The following is a 16,024-nucleotide window of genomic DNA, read 5'->3' as shown; positions in this document are numbered from 1 at the left end:
GTGTGTACCTAAGGCCAGGTCCAAGTTAACCATGCCATTTGATAATATTTCTTCCAAATACATCTGTGGGAGAAACAGCATTAACCAGAGAGGTAAGAGTCACACTGTAGAGCCTGTTTCATACCTCTGCTTCCTCCCTAAACAGACAATACCCAGAACTCTTTCTACCACTCCTGAAGCCTTTCCTCCAGCAGTGAGCAACTGGGTACACTCTCTTCTACTCGTTCCCCAGGAAAGACAAAACAAGGTTTAAGTTTCCTAGACCATATGATTAAAGTTGCCAAGACACTTTTCAGATCAAAGTGCAATGATTTACAAGCTAGCCATGTTCTCCCTCTCCTAGGAGGATAAAGGTAAACTCACCTCCCTGCTCTATATTCATCTCCTAACAGGTCTGTGGCAATCAGCAAAATGTCCTCCCTCAGGGATTCTTCTCCAGTGACTTGATCATCCACCCCCGTGCACATAAACCAACTGCCCAGGGGATTCACACCCCGGAGAAAAAGCCATCAGGGGAAAGGACCACAGCACACTTCAGCCATGTTCCTCCACCACCCCCACTTTCCCAGGACGCGTACAGCTGCACGCCGGCTCCTCTCGCTCCACCTCGGCGAGCGGATTGTGTGTGATCAGGACACCCTGGCGCACGCAGGGAACTTGCTAAAACAACGTAAGACTTGTCTGGAACAAAGCCTCAGGCGTTCAGTCCCTACCACGCTCTTCTATGCTCCCACTACCTCTCAGAAAAACACTGCTCTAAGCAGAGGTTGCAGCTGTCACTGGTCCCTTCGTTGACCAAGAAGAAAGCTACTAGAAGTGTTTCAATGAATTGAGAAACAGGTTTTCTCCACCTGTAGAAGTCACACGGATTTAACTTGCAACTTATAAAATTAATTAACTCCATCATGTTAAACTTTTAACACAAGGCTTTGCACCTGCTGAAGAGCGGCTCTCTTCACAAGTTAAAGCAGACCAGATGGCACCAGGCAACAGGAACAGTGTGCCTCAAAGCACACACGCTAAAACCTGACTGCAATGAATCAGGTTCAACTCACAAACCACAGTTCTCGCTCGCGGGCCACCCACCAATTACACCGGGATCAGCCTGCATTAGGCACGGAACGTCCAACGTCCTTTCTGGCTGCTGGAAACACCGAAGTAGCAGGAGAAGTGTGGCAAAAGGTCCAGAATTCAACATACCAGAAAAAATATAAAATAAAACTCAAGATATACATCATCTCAAAACCTTACACCTGCATGTCCCAAGGATAAAGAAAGACCGATCTTGTGTTTAAAGTGCAAGAAATCGGCTGATAACCCAACCTACCAAAAAGCACTCATCTGGTCATGACATGCAAGACAGCTGGGGCATTGTACAGACAAACTCCCCAGTACTTCCCACAAAGTACCCGTCACTGTTTCTATCATGTGCGAGGTTACAGATGACCTAAGCACAAGACTGCAAGCCAGGCACTCACAATCTACAGCTCTTGCTCAATACTAGCTCAACTTTTGGTTTGGGGTCAAGTTACTCTTACACACAGAAGACAAGTGAGAAGCAATCACACTATTAATGCCAAACTGCTTCCACAAGAGCTAGAAACGCCGAAGGATCAACACTTAGCATTGTAACGCAGCTTAGGCTTACCCTCCCCTTGCTGCCCAATACGAGAGATGATCAATCCTGTTTCCGTTTATCTGGAAGTATTTTTCCCATGAATCTCAGTGCAAGGCAAGAAGCAGACATCATGCGTATGAATCAGTCCCAGGGGACTCCCATTTCTCCTGCTACGTGGTCTCTTCTCAAGAAGAGAGCTCCTCACTGAAGGCAAAGTACGCTTCAGAGGTGAAGATCATGCACACGCAGGAACGCAACACGAGCACACCAGACACAAGCCAATAGGCCAGACATGCACAAATATCTTTTTCAGGCCCATGGTATACTCCCAGGATATACTCCCCATCTTTTCCAGATAAAGGGAAGGAACCCCAGAAGCAAATGCCTCTTCATTTTTCTGCAGGAAGACCCCGGTATATGTGTTGACTTGCATCTTGCCAGTCTGAGAACTCCACCAACACCTTGGATGGGCGGCATCCTACTATCACGGTTTTATCACTAATAAAACTGTTGTCATCAGCTTCATGAGAAAGTTTTATTTGAGCTCACACTCTGAAGTAAAACAAAATATGAGGCTGAAAGTATCATTTTCTTTGGCAATAATTGTCATCACCAGTGAAAATAGTGAAGACATCAGGTAAGAGCAGCCACTCCATGAGTCAAGAGGGAAAACAGACAGAGCCAACAGCATGAAAATCCTTCAATTAAATTGCGTCAACTGAATTGTCAAGAATACCCTGCTACTTTGACTTGGGTTAGTTTTCTTCAACTAGTACTGCATTCCTCTAGCATGAAGCAAAAACCCTGCGTTTAGGCTTCATCAAGATGATTTCGGGGAGGAAACGCTTCAAAAGAATCCTGGGAATGAAGAGGGGGCCGGGCGCGTGTTCTCACTACACACACAACTTTCTGCTCTAGCAGAAAGGCCAGGTCACAGCCTGCATGTCCTGGAAAAGAACTAAAGTTTTTTCCTCTCCATTATAACTGGATTACGCTCCTCGTTCCCTGACTAAGTGTCCTACAACTCCTTGCAAAAATTCCAGCTCAGCTAAAGGCACAACACCTGCAAACTGCACTCTGGGCAGCGCGAAAACATTTTCCATAGAAATCCCTCATGCTAAATGGAAAGGACCCTCCCTTTTTCATCCTCAGTTTTACACAACGGGCCGAAGAAAACACATTCAAAACCCGACCAACTGAGCAACCTAGGTGAAAAAGACATTTATTTCAGCTGGCAGCATAACTACTTGAGAAATCCTGTTAATGGCATTAAACAGGAATGCAGTTAATGCACACAGAGCGGCTGTGCGCTAGCGCCGTATCAGCTTGCCGTGGGTAAATACTGCTGGAACAATAGAGTTTACCCAAGACCAGCTGACACAGTGTTGAAATGTGTTTCCCCGCTGTTCATACTGAACGTAAAAGCTGTGCTTAGCAGCCTGGCAGCTAGCAGGGCTCTTCAAGGTTGCAGAGCCTTTTTCTAGCAAAGATAAGCCACCTAGGTTGCTTTCAAGTCTTGCAGGGCTAAATAAATATATGCTGCTATTACGCTGAGAAATGGCAGCGGCAATAACCAGGTGAAAGGCAGTTTTAAACGTTTCATTTGGAGGACAAAAAGTCATTGTTCTCCTGTTCCATGAAGCTGGTAATTATTTTTATCTCAGTTTGGCTTAGAAGTGTCTGATAGTGTCAGGTATCAGATAATATTTCCCTCTGTGTACTGATAAGTGGCAGATCTATTTTGCAGGAAGAACTCCAGATGTTTGTTATAAAAGCTCGTTAGTAGAAAGAGGACTGTAATTAGTGACCAGTGCAACCTGACATGCCTTTAAAGCATCCAGAGCTGAAAATAGGAAGCCTCACATTTTAAAATTGTGTATTTTCTGAAGCGTGAAACTGTTTGTCAGCAAGTGGCAAGGTGACAAAATAACTGGCCCCTTTTCCTAATTCAGGCTGATGTAGAAAATCCCATAATATCTTTCTCTAAAGCAAGCAGACGTATAAGACAGTACTGTAATTACAGATCCAAACAAGCGAGCGAGCCTGGGTGCCTGCAAATATTCAGCACTGGAAATATTCAGCATTGTTCGATGCAGGGGACGCTTCCCTCGACAACCTGATCACATCGTCGGGCTGACCACAGCTACAAGATGTCACCAGCAACTAAAGCCCTTCCTCAGCAGGGTTATCGCCCAATTCTGTACCCCAAGGTCCACCAGGAAACGTGCCATGCTGAAAACCATAAAGACAGACTGGAAAAATGTAAGCAAATGCTATTTAGATCTTTAGAAACTCCTCCCTTTCCCGCAAGTTAGGAATTCATCCCTACTCACAAAAGGCCTCCTTGTATTCAGACCCCTCAGAACGGATGGATAATTTACATCAGGAAAAGGTCCCGCCAGCTGGCACGCCGATACAAGCGCTGAATTGTGAGCAGATGCCTGAATGAGATAAGCCCAGACGACGCTCTCCTCCTTCATTATCGGTCCACCCGCACCCCCTGCACACGGGAAGAAACCACGCTACCTTTGCTGCACTCTCTGCGATCCCTCGGTGCATCCTCCCAGCAGCGAGCTTTAAAATAACACTGCTGAGTTTTGCCACCCAGGGGGAAAAAAAAAAATCCACCCGAGAAGATTGTACTGGGCAAAGAACCAAGTCTTTGGGGATTTGTTTTCAGCAAAATTCACTGAGCAGTAATGAAACTGTTAAACTTTGCTCGGTTTTCTTTTGGTTGGCTCCTGTTTCGAGGCACCTTTTTTTCACACAGGTACCTGCTGACAACCTATTTCTAAATAAAGGTTAGAAGATCTGAAAACAAACCAGTAAAATACCAGCATACTTCACACTGTTTTATTGTATTTAATTCCCATTTTGCAGTGACAAGACAGAGAGCAAGCAACTACCACTGGCATTTCTTTTTGCACCGTCTGACTTGTTTCTCCATCATTCCCAGGAAGAAAGGCCAGCTTTCCCGCTTTACTAGACTGGAACGTGCCCCAGGCTGTCCACCCACCTTGTCCTTAACTCCTACCTCAACTCTGCCCTTCTTGAACCTTCAACTCTCCCCACCACCCAGCGCAACACTGGGCCAGCTATGAGCAGACAGACTTACTCTGCTGCTCCAAAACAAACGGCCATCGGCTCCTCTCTGACAAATAATGAGTTACCAGCCATAGCAGAAGGCAGCATCTCCCACTCTTATGTTACCACCATGTGCAAAGGGCGACATAGATACTGGAACCTCACACAAGCAGAAAATTGCATGGGATGGAAACGTTGATGCCACTAGACAGAGGCCAGCAAGTTCACAAGGTCTCCATTCAAGACTGATCACTGCTTGAGTCAACCAACCACTCCGAGCTCTCAGCTACTGCAGTATTTTGTTGAGCCTCCCACGCTAGAAACCTTCCTGGAGCACAGAGGCTGCAGAGGAGAAGGGAACGTTTAAGGAGAATGAGTTATCCCATCCCGTGGAATGGGAGAAGACTTTCCAGCATGCAGATGGCAACAAGAGCAGGGCGGTGTTTACAAGGAGGGGAGAGTGAGAAACATCCTGAGCAACTTGGTCTTTTGGAATAAAAACAGTTTTATTAAACAACAACAGTCCAACACCTGCAAGACACATAAGCGGTAAATTATGTTGCTTGCATCACATGTGCATGAAAAAGCCAAACTTATGACAGAAAGCAAGGAATTATTGTAGTTCTAGAGCAAGTGTCCTTTACAACTACACTCTAGCTTTTCTGAGAAAATTTGTGGAGGAGGAGGAGGAACATGAGAGCATGACTATTGCACAAGCAAATGGCATATCCAGGGTCTGAAAAAAGAAAATTCAAGATTTTCCTTTTCTGATGATCTTCACTGGGGAAATAACTCCACACAGGAGCACGGATGACAGCTCTCAAATGCTGAGTAGTGGCCCTTATGGGAACACAAAACTAGTAATAATAAACCTTAGGTTTATTTTCTTGTCCTCACCTAAAGAGCCTGGAGATTTAGGCACATACATCACGAACAAGAAACATCTGAAGGATTTTAACACAGTCTCATCATAAACCACGCTACACCAAACCAAAGATTTTGGCACGCAGAGCTCCGCCGCAGACGGGCGCCTGGGTTTTAAGAAAGACCAATGGAGGTATAAACACGGGTTGCTTTTTCTGGGTGTCCGTGCTAAGACGGGGACGGAGGAAGGAAACAGCTTTGGGACACTAGGGGAATGAGCGAAGCCCTGAGCGCGCTGGAACGAAGGCGAACTCCCACCACCCCATTAGATCATGCATTCTTCCAGCGCTCCCGAACAAAGGCACCATTGACTTGTGCGCGTGGGCGGCTCCGGACAGCAAAAGGCTGCCCAGTAAATTATTGCATGATAATCCAACATTGATAAGTCATCGAGGCTGCTTGTTCTAGTCATGTTTCCAAAGGGGGGAGGAGGGGAAACTTATTTCCCTCCACACAGGCTGAAGGCAGCCTCATAAGAAATGCATTTTTTCATTTGATCGCTCCTAAATCAGTGTAAAAGTCAGAAAACGTTGTCTAATAATTCAGTACAGCTTGCTGCCTTATTTGTACAGCTTTGATGCAAAGATGTTAAGTCCATTTCCCAAAACAGCCAGCTGTGTTTATTCACCAGGGACTGGAAATATCCCATGTACAACACAAAAGTCCTATCTGCACAGGAAGCCTCAAAGTCCTTTTTCAGCATAAACGATAAAAGCTCGTTTTAAAAAAGCACTTTACACTTGGCGAGCACAGCCTGATCACAGATGATCAAGGACGCCACGGGCCATTTTGGGGAGGGCTCCGTTTCATTCACGCATCCGGATTGCCACCGCTGTTGGCACCAAGACGAGCGGGATCTGGGTTACGGTGGGTTAGGATCCTTGGAGAGTTCATCTGCTTGTATCAAACATCCAGAAGTTGCTCTGTGACCCGCATGCAACAGGTATGGGTGAAACAAAAGTCACTCCCCAACCAAACGGGCACAGAAAAGTGGGGGTTACTCTCCCAGAATAGAGGTTTTACCCAAGGAGAAAAAAAAAAGGGGGAAAAAATGATTTAAAGAGTTTAAGTTATCCAGAAAAGACAAAAATGCTGCCTTTTGCCCTTTATTCTCAGCAGAATGCATGGCAATTACCAAGAAATCATCATTTCATCACCAAGAGTCCATAATGACAACACCAACAGTGACTTCAGCCTTTTAAAACTGGCATTTTCCACCCATTCCAAGTCACTGTGGGACCTTGGTGTCCCAGCAAGGTTACATTTTCCCAAGGATTCTTCCTCACATTGGAGATAGAGCTATCATCCAGTAAAAACAAAGCAAGCAGCCACCACCATAGCCCCCAGAAGATCAGATTCACCAAAAAGCTTTGAGTTGTATAATGAGATACTTCTCATCCTTGGTGTCATGGCAAGACATCTCTTACGAAAGTTTCTTGCATAAGAAAGCATCTCCAAAGGAATCACAACCAATCAACAAGTATTACCCACCTTCAAGTCATTCTCGTAGCCTTCAACTTAACGTGACAAAACAAAGGGCAAATCACATTACATTTTAATTTCCCCCTCAGATATCTTAATTTGACAGTAGGAGGTGTAGGAAGGAATATTCCTGATGTTCAGCTCCAACTGTATCTTTGGAAATGTGTGTATGGAAGAATGACTGGGTAAAAGACTAAAAATTACTTTCAAACTCTAAAGCAAATGCTTAAATAGCTAGAAAAAAAAATTAAGTTGCAGCTTCTTTAAATATGATATTTGGCTAATTGGCAAACATATGACTTCCTGTAATAAGAAAGTAAGTTTATTGGATTGTTGTGCAGTACCTTGCAAACAAATTTAGTATCAGATAATTTGGCAAGAATTACAAAACCATTTGTTTAAAGGACAACTAGATTTTACTGACTTGTGACCAAAAAAAAAAAAAAAATCAAATAGAAAGCATTTTGCAAATGGGATAGTTGGTGCAGGAATGTCAACAGCCTTTCCCGAGGTCTGTTTTCGTTCTGTGTGCCCTCCCAGGAGCCTCACCCTCCAGCACCTCAATGCCCTTCCCTTGCTCTTAGCACAAACGCTTTCAACCAGCACACCTAAAAAAAAAATCACAGCACATGCAATGCTTCAGTTTAAGAACTTCAGCAAACTCAAATGACTAGAGTCAAAAATGCCCCGGCCAAAGGCAGCAGGAAAGTTATTTTGGATGGCGTCCGTGTGTTCGGGTGAGATGCCAGACACCCCTCGCTCCAGCCCCATCACTCCTCGGGGGGAGCTATGCCAGCTCCCACCAGAGTTTCTATTAAATAGCATTATAGAATATATATAGTAACAGAAACTACACTACTTTCTATTAAATAGTATTTTGAATCCTTTCCCTGTGCCTACTGAAAGGCAGCACGCTCCCCACTTGCCCCCCTCTTCTTCCACATGCGCTCACAGCCCGCAACAGCTCTAACGCCTGGCTTTGCTCCTATCTGAACGAGATATCAAAACCACACAGCTCGTGTTGTCGAGCCTAATTAAGAACAAATTAAGTGATACGACTCTATACAAGCGCTTTGAGGAGCAGCAGCAAGTTCAGCAGCTCTGGGAGCAAGACGACCTTCCAGACTAGCTCCCACACTGCTGGCTGTACAGCCATGGAGAGGCCAGAAGTGTTCCTTACACAGAACACTGAATTCTCTGGAATTTTGATGGTTTAATCTCCCTCCCGCCCCTGCCCTTCCACCTCCCACTCACCAGCCACAGGGTTTTTTTTCCAGACACAGGCCATAATTAACACCGCAGCTATTTGGAAATAATACCATTGCTATTAGTATCCATCACCTGGCCTCGGTGCAGACAAGACAGCTCTCTTTTCTCAAGTATTTAAGGAATTCCGCATTCTGCAATAAATATTGAAGAAAACTAACTTCTAGCACATCTGAAATGCTGCATTTAATGTTGCACAGAGCTTGCATGCCTCCTGCCTCCCCATCTCCCACTGAGAAATCTCCCGCTCCCGACTGACTCCCGCTATGGATTTTAAGCAGCGGTTTGTGTGCCTTCACACTATCTTTTAATGCATTTTCAGTCAATTACAGGCTTATGCACAAGCTACCATTATTTATGAAACACAAATTACAGCAATATCCATACGGACCATTTTCAACCACCCACCCACACAACAGTTTTACTTTCTCAGCCTATTAAGCCAGGGAAGGAATTGGGATAAACAGACTTGACAAAACCATTGCTGGAGCAAGGCCATTTCCAAAACAAAGCTTGCCACTGAGATATGTTTCAAATATGTTTTGGAAAGTCAGAAGCAAAGCTCTTCCAAATTTTTCTTGAAGCAGAGAGGGAATTGCACTCCAGTTCTTGACTCACAAGGAACAGTCAGCATGTGCCTTCAACTCTGCCTCTGGAGAATAAACCGCACAAACTGCAAACTCTCCTGAATATGCAAAGGTTTATTAAACACACAATAGTGCAAGTTCGTGTTCATCCACGCGTTCTGTCTGGAGACTCAGGAAGGACAAGGAGCTACTAAATGCAGTGACTATTTTTAAGGAAAGACTTTAGCAGAAAACCACACATACTTGAGAAGGTAGCATGGCTTAGCGTGACCGGTTTCCCACAGAAGCGACTCCGTAAGATTATTTTGGAACACCACAAACGACGACAATGAAATTGGATGCTCTCTGCTGACCCTTCAATACTAACTCCAGGCTTCTCGATACTTCCAGCTGCAAAATCTGAAGCCCCTGGCTTAATTCACAGACTAGAACTGAGCCAAGTCTGCTTTACATCAGGCTCCAAAGCACCTCAATGTATCCACACCAAACCTAGACTTGGAACGTTATCTGTAGATCAAAACTCCTTCCACCCATGCTAAAGGCTGCCCATCCAGGAACACAGAAAACTCTGAAAGAGGGAGGACAAAAAAAAAAAAGATAGATACGTACACAGTCTTTCCTTATCATTTTGTATAAGAGGGAGATTTCCAGAGTGAGACAGCGTTACTTTGCTCCTCCTTTGTAAGGGAAGGATTTAAAAGAAGGTACTGATGTAGTTCTTGAAGTGGGACAACACCTGAGATACTGCTGATAAAGCACAACATCAAACGAGTTTCCCACAAAGCATGTTTTCCTACAACAGCCCCAGTGGAAACAAAAAAATGAAATGTTAACATGTTTAAAAGGCCTTCCACAGGGACTTCTAATTTGTTGAGCTTATCTACTGGTCTTCAAACATGGGCCATACAGTACGCTATAAAGCTAAATGTTAGTGCCTGGTTCCCAGTGGCAGGACAGCAAATGAAGCCTAGTAATTCCAGATGTGCAATTAATTCACCTTGTTAGCAGTAGAGCAGTGAGGCAGCTGTGCTGTGAAGAACACACTGGGTAGCCTGGTGGAAGCTACGCAAAGAAATACATTTTATTCCCAGATGGTCAGAGGTCATGGTGCTCAAGAACTCAGACCTGCATTTAAGTAAAAAAAGTGTGGATTAGGAACAGCTGCAGAAACACTTACAGAACAAAGTCCAGGCAAAGCAACAGAAAGCCCACTCACTCCACAAAAAGGAGGTTCATCAGGCCCTGGATTGTGGCAGAGGACATTGCCAGTGAGGTCACCGTGGAAGAGGACCCCTGCGAGCAGCCTTCCAGCAAGCACCCAAGCAGCATCTCGCATGTTAGGAGACAAACCTCCCGTCCCCAAGCGCCGTGTTGAGAGGCAATCGTTACAACTCGTGAGATCACACCACATCCTCTCCCCAGTCACACGCAGGTTCTTCAGCAGTGTAAGAATAGCGCGAGATTTCCTTAGGTAACAGCGCTGCCTAAAAGAGGGTGATTGCACACAAAGTTAGTTTAATCATTTGCACTGAATGCCAAATGATGAGATTTTCTTCAGGCACACCACACCACTGTGAAGCCTAAATGAACTCTACCAGAAGGTATTTTCTCAGGAGAGAGATGATTAAAAATTCATTTTCAGATTAGTGCTGCCAAGGCAGTGACATTCTTTTAAAAAATGTTGAATCCCTAGTTGATGAAAAAGCCTTTTTTGAAGTTAGAAGATAACTCTCATAACTTGATTAGCAACATAAACTACCACACATTCAAACTTCAAGTAATTTGTTGACTACCAGTGGCAGCCCATGAAGTAGGGGTTGAGATACTTCTTCCTCCCTCTGCTTTCAGGGTCCTTGGTATGTATACTGACTCTTCTGACGGTATTTTGGGGGGGGAAAGGAGGAAGAAACAGCCACTTAAACCCACCTGTAAAGCTGCTGCCTTTGGGAAGGTTCAAACAATACAGCACTCTCAACCCTTTGTTTTCACTAAATCCTTACATTTAGCCATAGGTCAAACCCAAACCGACCCTACTCGTGGTCCTTCAGTCTACAGACACCTCAAGAGAGCTGAAGAGCATCATGCTCTTCAATCTACCACTGAGTTACAGCGCTGAGGGCTTGGCTTCTCCAAAAGCTCAGACTTTCCAGACAGCATTCCAATGTTTCTGTTGCCTAGAAAGGTACCTCATTCATTGGTCAAGGGAAGCTACCACCACACAACCCTGAAAGTTAACCTTCACAGATACAACCGTTATCAAGATTTCAAGGTGCATGTAAAAGAGCAAAATCTGGGCAAAGTGCAAACAGCTCAAGGAAAACCAAAGCTACTTTGGCCTGAAAATAGAATCATTTGAAAAACCCACAAAGCCTAGCTAAGATTTCATTTTTCACAGAAGGTATGCAATCCACCTTCATCAAAACATTATAAAGCCCTTGAACTCTGCTCCACCTCATCCAGGAGGCCATGCTTCTTACCTCTGTCCTGTTAAAAACTGTTATCACTCCTTCCTGAACAAGGAGCCAGCTAAAGCAATCAATACGTTTATCACTTCAAAAGAGATTTGTATAACTCAATGCAACAGAAATGGAGCAAAATCCAAAAGATACCAAATGGTACAAATTCTAGAGGCTTGCTTCCTTGATGGCCTGATCAAATAACTATTTTTGAAAGCCTACCATTTCCCAGTAAACTACTGATATCAAATGAAGATTAGTCCTTATTCTCAAAGCAATTAATAGGGCCAGTGACAGGCAAAAAAACCCCAAACCTAATTTTAACCCTCAATAGCAGCACACATCAGCCATAGCAGACAGCAGCTACTTCTTCTGGCACAATACACATCATGCTGTGTATCTACTTCAAAGACGTGAAATTTAGAGACAAATCATTTTACCAAAGGAGATTTGTGAGTCACGGGAGCCTCTGAAAGGAGAAAGTAAGTGAAACCCAGGAAGTGAGAACCCAGGAAGGTCTTGCATCTTCTCTACTCCATGACAGGGAAATCTTTGGAGTCACATCTGACAGCAGAAGCCAAAACTGTGAGAGATGAAGGTGTATGTTTGAATCCTGGCTCCCTCTTTGGTTGACTTTTTCCATAACATTAACAAGAACTGTCATTATTGTGGAGAGCTTCTTCCTTCTACCCATCCAAGCAGAAGAGCAAAGGGTTCAGAAACTATGTTGGACATGATGGGGCACAGACCAAATTCTTAGGTGAGTCTTACTTCCATAGGGCAATGCATTCCAGCAAGAGAAACACAACTGCCTCTTGTTTGCAAAGAGTAAACTAACAGCAATGCCTTCCTGAGTCATTGCAAAAAATTCCATGAGCCTCTCGTAACACTGTCAGGAAAAACGCTTTAACGTCCAAAGGTACGGGAGCAATGAAGAACGACGACCTTCTTGAACGTCTCGGTCCTCCAAAGATTTGGAGAGCAGTTTCAGTAAATTGTTTCATTACCAGTTTCTACTCCCAAAAAAAGAACACTTGAAGTACTTCAAACGCATGGACAAGTTACACACACACTCAGGTTTCCTTTTACCAAGGTCTGATGACCCTATATTTTGCTGTAGATTATTTACATTACTTCATCTGAAAAAGTCCTTTTATGAAATATATATTTCCTTTAAAGTCAGGGAAAAAAGTAATTCTTAAGGTCATTCAACATTTCCACCACCAGCATGCTAACTCGGATACTTGCTACAGTTTCTTAACATAAGAAAAAAAAAGCTCAAGTACACACAGCACAGTTTAATTTCAGGTCTCCTTATAGAAGCCAATGCAAAGAAAAGTGCTGCTATGGAAAAAGCTATCAGCCCATGATCAGATACACTAGATTTCACACAGATGACAAGAAGAGAGCCTTAAATCAATACCAACAGTAACACAATCACTTCCAGATCACTCTGGGATACTTCTGCAAGAAGTTATTTGGACTTTTTATCTCAATTACTTTTTGCAAAGCTAAGGATAGCAGTAAAAAGTTAATTTTCAGTTGATTAAAAACCAGCAACGTACATTTCTTTTAACAAGCGTATGAAGAAATCCAGATCTGCGCTGCTGATTTCTGTAACACAGTGATGATGGTGAAGTAGTACAATCCTGGACAAGATGTTGATAGTACTGACAACTTAGGGAGGAGGATTTTCCTGGAACAGCTGATTTTGCGAAGGATAAAGGAGCAGCTTTCCCTATACTTCAAAGTGCAGTATTACTCTGGTAAAATACTGCTAGAGTAAGCAGAACTTACTTTGGATGAGAGCTGGGAAAAGACCTTCAGGGAGTTTTAGGATGCATTCATGCTTAACCTCCTACCGCTTCAGCTGCAAGAGTGCAATTTCCTTCCTCCTCCCAGTCTTCCTTTCTCTAGACCTCCGTAGTACTGAAGGTAAGTAAATGTGAGCAAAAAACCCACAAAACACTTAAGTTGGAGAGAGTGCAGCTAAAAATCTGTGCAAAAAGTATTTTGTACCCACACAAAGGTCACTGCTAAAGAAATAGCCACTATGCTGATCACATACTACTTCATTTTCTTGAGTATTAATGAGTTGATCACCTAACCATGTCTAGTTACTTTTTATTTTAATTTATGTTGTAGAAAGACAGGACAGTTGGACAGATTGTCTTTTTAAGGGCGTTTCAATCTCCCAGGAACATTAAGTACACAAATTATTCACCGCTTCATTAACCAAGTGACCAGATAGTAACGGCCTTCAAATTTAAACCACATTGCCTAACATTGAGCATATCCTCCCCCAGCCTCGCTGGTTGAAGAGTAATCTATTTTCCCCCAGCTCATTCTCCCACAGCTCATGGGAAAACAAAGGCAGGCTGTTCCCAGACTTTTCATGGACATACCAATAAGCTTTGGAAATAAGATGAACTTCAGTGGGTAAAGCCGTGAGCACAAAGATGCAGAAGAAAATCATTGTGCTGTCTAGTTGCAGTCGTGTATTACACTGCAATTCAGAAAATTATCTTTTTTTCCTTCTCAAGATTCAACTCCTTCCCTTCAAATACAGGGCTCTCAAGTATTTCAAGGTCTCTCTGACACAAACATTTTTACAACTGAAAAAGGTGGATTTACTCATGTATTTGCTAAGCAAAGTTTCCCTAAATATTTGTATCTCTATAGCAAACAAGCATGAAGCTGTGCCAAGTTTATATATGTATAGGATAGTCTCCACATAGTGTTTAAATGAGCACTAAACTTAAAAAAAAAACCCACAAACCCAACAACAGTAAATCCTGGTTATGAGATCTTTGAGCTTGTATTCCAGGCCTGGGTGGATGCTCAACACCAGCACAAAGAAAACTTGCAGCTCCCCCTTTTCCCACACTCCTTTTAAACCCCTCTAGAAGCAACTAATTCACTTCCGAGTCTAACAATGAAGTGCTACAACAGCTCCCCGGATAATCTCTCAATCCTAATACCTACCTTTTACTGTGAATCTTAAAAGCGTACTCAAACAAAACATCATTCAGGAAAAAAAAAAAAAAGGGAAAAAGAACCTCCAAACCTATATAAATGAAAATGATAAAATAGTGAAAGCTTGGTAACAAACTTGTAGGCAAAGAGTTGGTTTAATCTTTGGTCTAATCTATTTCTTTGTCTAAACTGGAGGGGGCGTAAGGGGTGGTGGAATTAAACATCTCCCAGCTAAAGTCAAGGTATTAAAAGACCTTTCAAGGAAACCCTCTTTCTTTAGTGATTCTGCTTGTGTTATCTTCAACAGCATAGATACTACTTCATGCTTCAATTCCAACGCAAAATTAAACTCCACGTTTGTTTTCCAAAACAAGACATCAGCACACCCTTTACAACATATTTTTAAGGCTTCTTTCCTCCCCCAAGCTGCATAACAGTGAACACCTTCAGCATCAACATTACTCCCAATAACTGCCCAAATACTCAAAAAAAGAAAAGAAAAGAAAAAGAGAGAAAAAGCATTAATACTCGCACTACATCTAAAATCCTCTGACACTACCACAGACCGGAGGAGTGGTGATCACCTCAGACTGGTACCTGCACAGCTTTGGGGATGCTGGGTTAGCGTTTTCTTGTTACACGCGTTCGTGGTATGAAAACTGCTCAGATAAACCACATTGTTGCTCAAGACAGTCACCATTCTCCCTCCCTCAAAGGGAAAGCATTAAGAAAGGAAGAAGAAATTAATAAAATTCAGGTCTGCACTGTAGTGTCCTGCATCCAGCTGAGCGCGCAAGCCTGGGGAAGGGCCAGATCCACTCAAACCAGATACACCGCATCTGCTCCCTTTCGATCGCTCGGAGTCTGGACAATCGAGCACAAACTGTACTAATATTTTTGTTTTTCCTCCTGTTTACCCCTTAAAACTTGCAGCTGCAGCAGGAAGCCTCTCCTCCTCGTCGCAGAAGCCCCACTGGGCCACGAGTTGCAGAACAGCACGTAGAGCAAGTCCAGCTCCTCCGCCCCCACGCGTTGGATGCCCACACATCAGAGCTCCAAATTGACAGCTGACCCCAACCCACCGAGCCACAAGGTCCGAAGCTTCCCATGCGAGGGTCCAGGACCCATCCTGGCAGCACGGGACCATTTTTCACAGCCAAGTGCCATCAGCAACAGGTAAACCACCTGTGCTTCAAAAGAGCCTATTTGGGGAATAAACGAAGCAGATGTCAGCACGAAGGACATGCCCCATCCCTCTCCTGCCCACAAGAAGCACCTGCTGCTTCTCTCTGCCTCTTGCTCCAGCTTGCAGGTCCTCGCCAAACACGCAGGGAGCTGCAGCCATTCCAGGCTGCAGAGCAGTGACAAGAAAACAGCTAGTGCTGTAGAAAAAGTATGCTCCAGGCTTGCACGTTCCCCAGATGAGTTGCAGAATGGTCAAGAGACATTTCTGTCCTTGCCTGCAATAACTGATGGCCAACTTCTTTGATGGATAAGGGTTTCTATGGGGTAATGAAGTTGACCTCCTCCTCTCCCCCCCAAGAAAACCATAAATGGAAGATTTTTGTATTCATTGGAGCACTGAATATTTAAAATTTATTCGAGTATTATCCAACAGTAAATTAAAGCAT

The 16,024-nt window shown here is 43.8% G+C and overlaps 1 protein-coding gene across 1 annotated transcript in view; it reads right to left on the bottom strand.

The window, feature by feature from the left end:
• Positions 1 to 16,024, bottom strand: part of LAMC1 (laminin subunit gamma 1) — a 68,596-nt gene that overhangs the window by 24,896 nt on the left and 27,676 nt on the right. The window lies entirely within an intron of this gene.

Source organism: Balearica regulorum, chromosome 8, assembly GCF_011004875.1.
Source record: "Balearica regulorum gibbericeps isolate bBalReg1 chromosome 8, bBalReg1.pri, whole genome shotgun sequence".
NCBI lineage: Eukaryota > Metazoa > Chordata > Aves > Gruiformes > Gruidae > Balearica > Balearica regulorum.
This window is presented reverse-complemented; position numbering and strand designations above follow the sequence as displayed.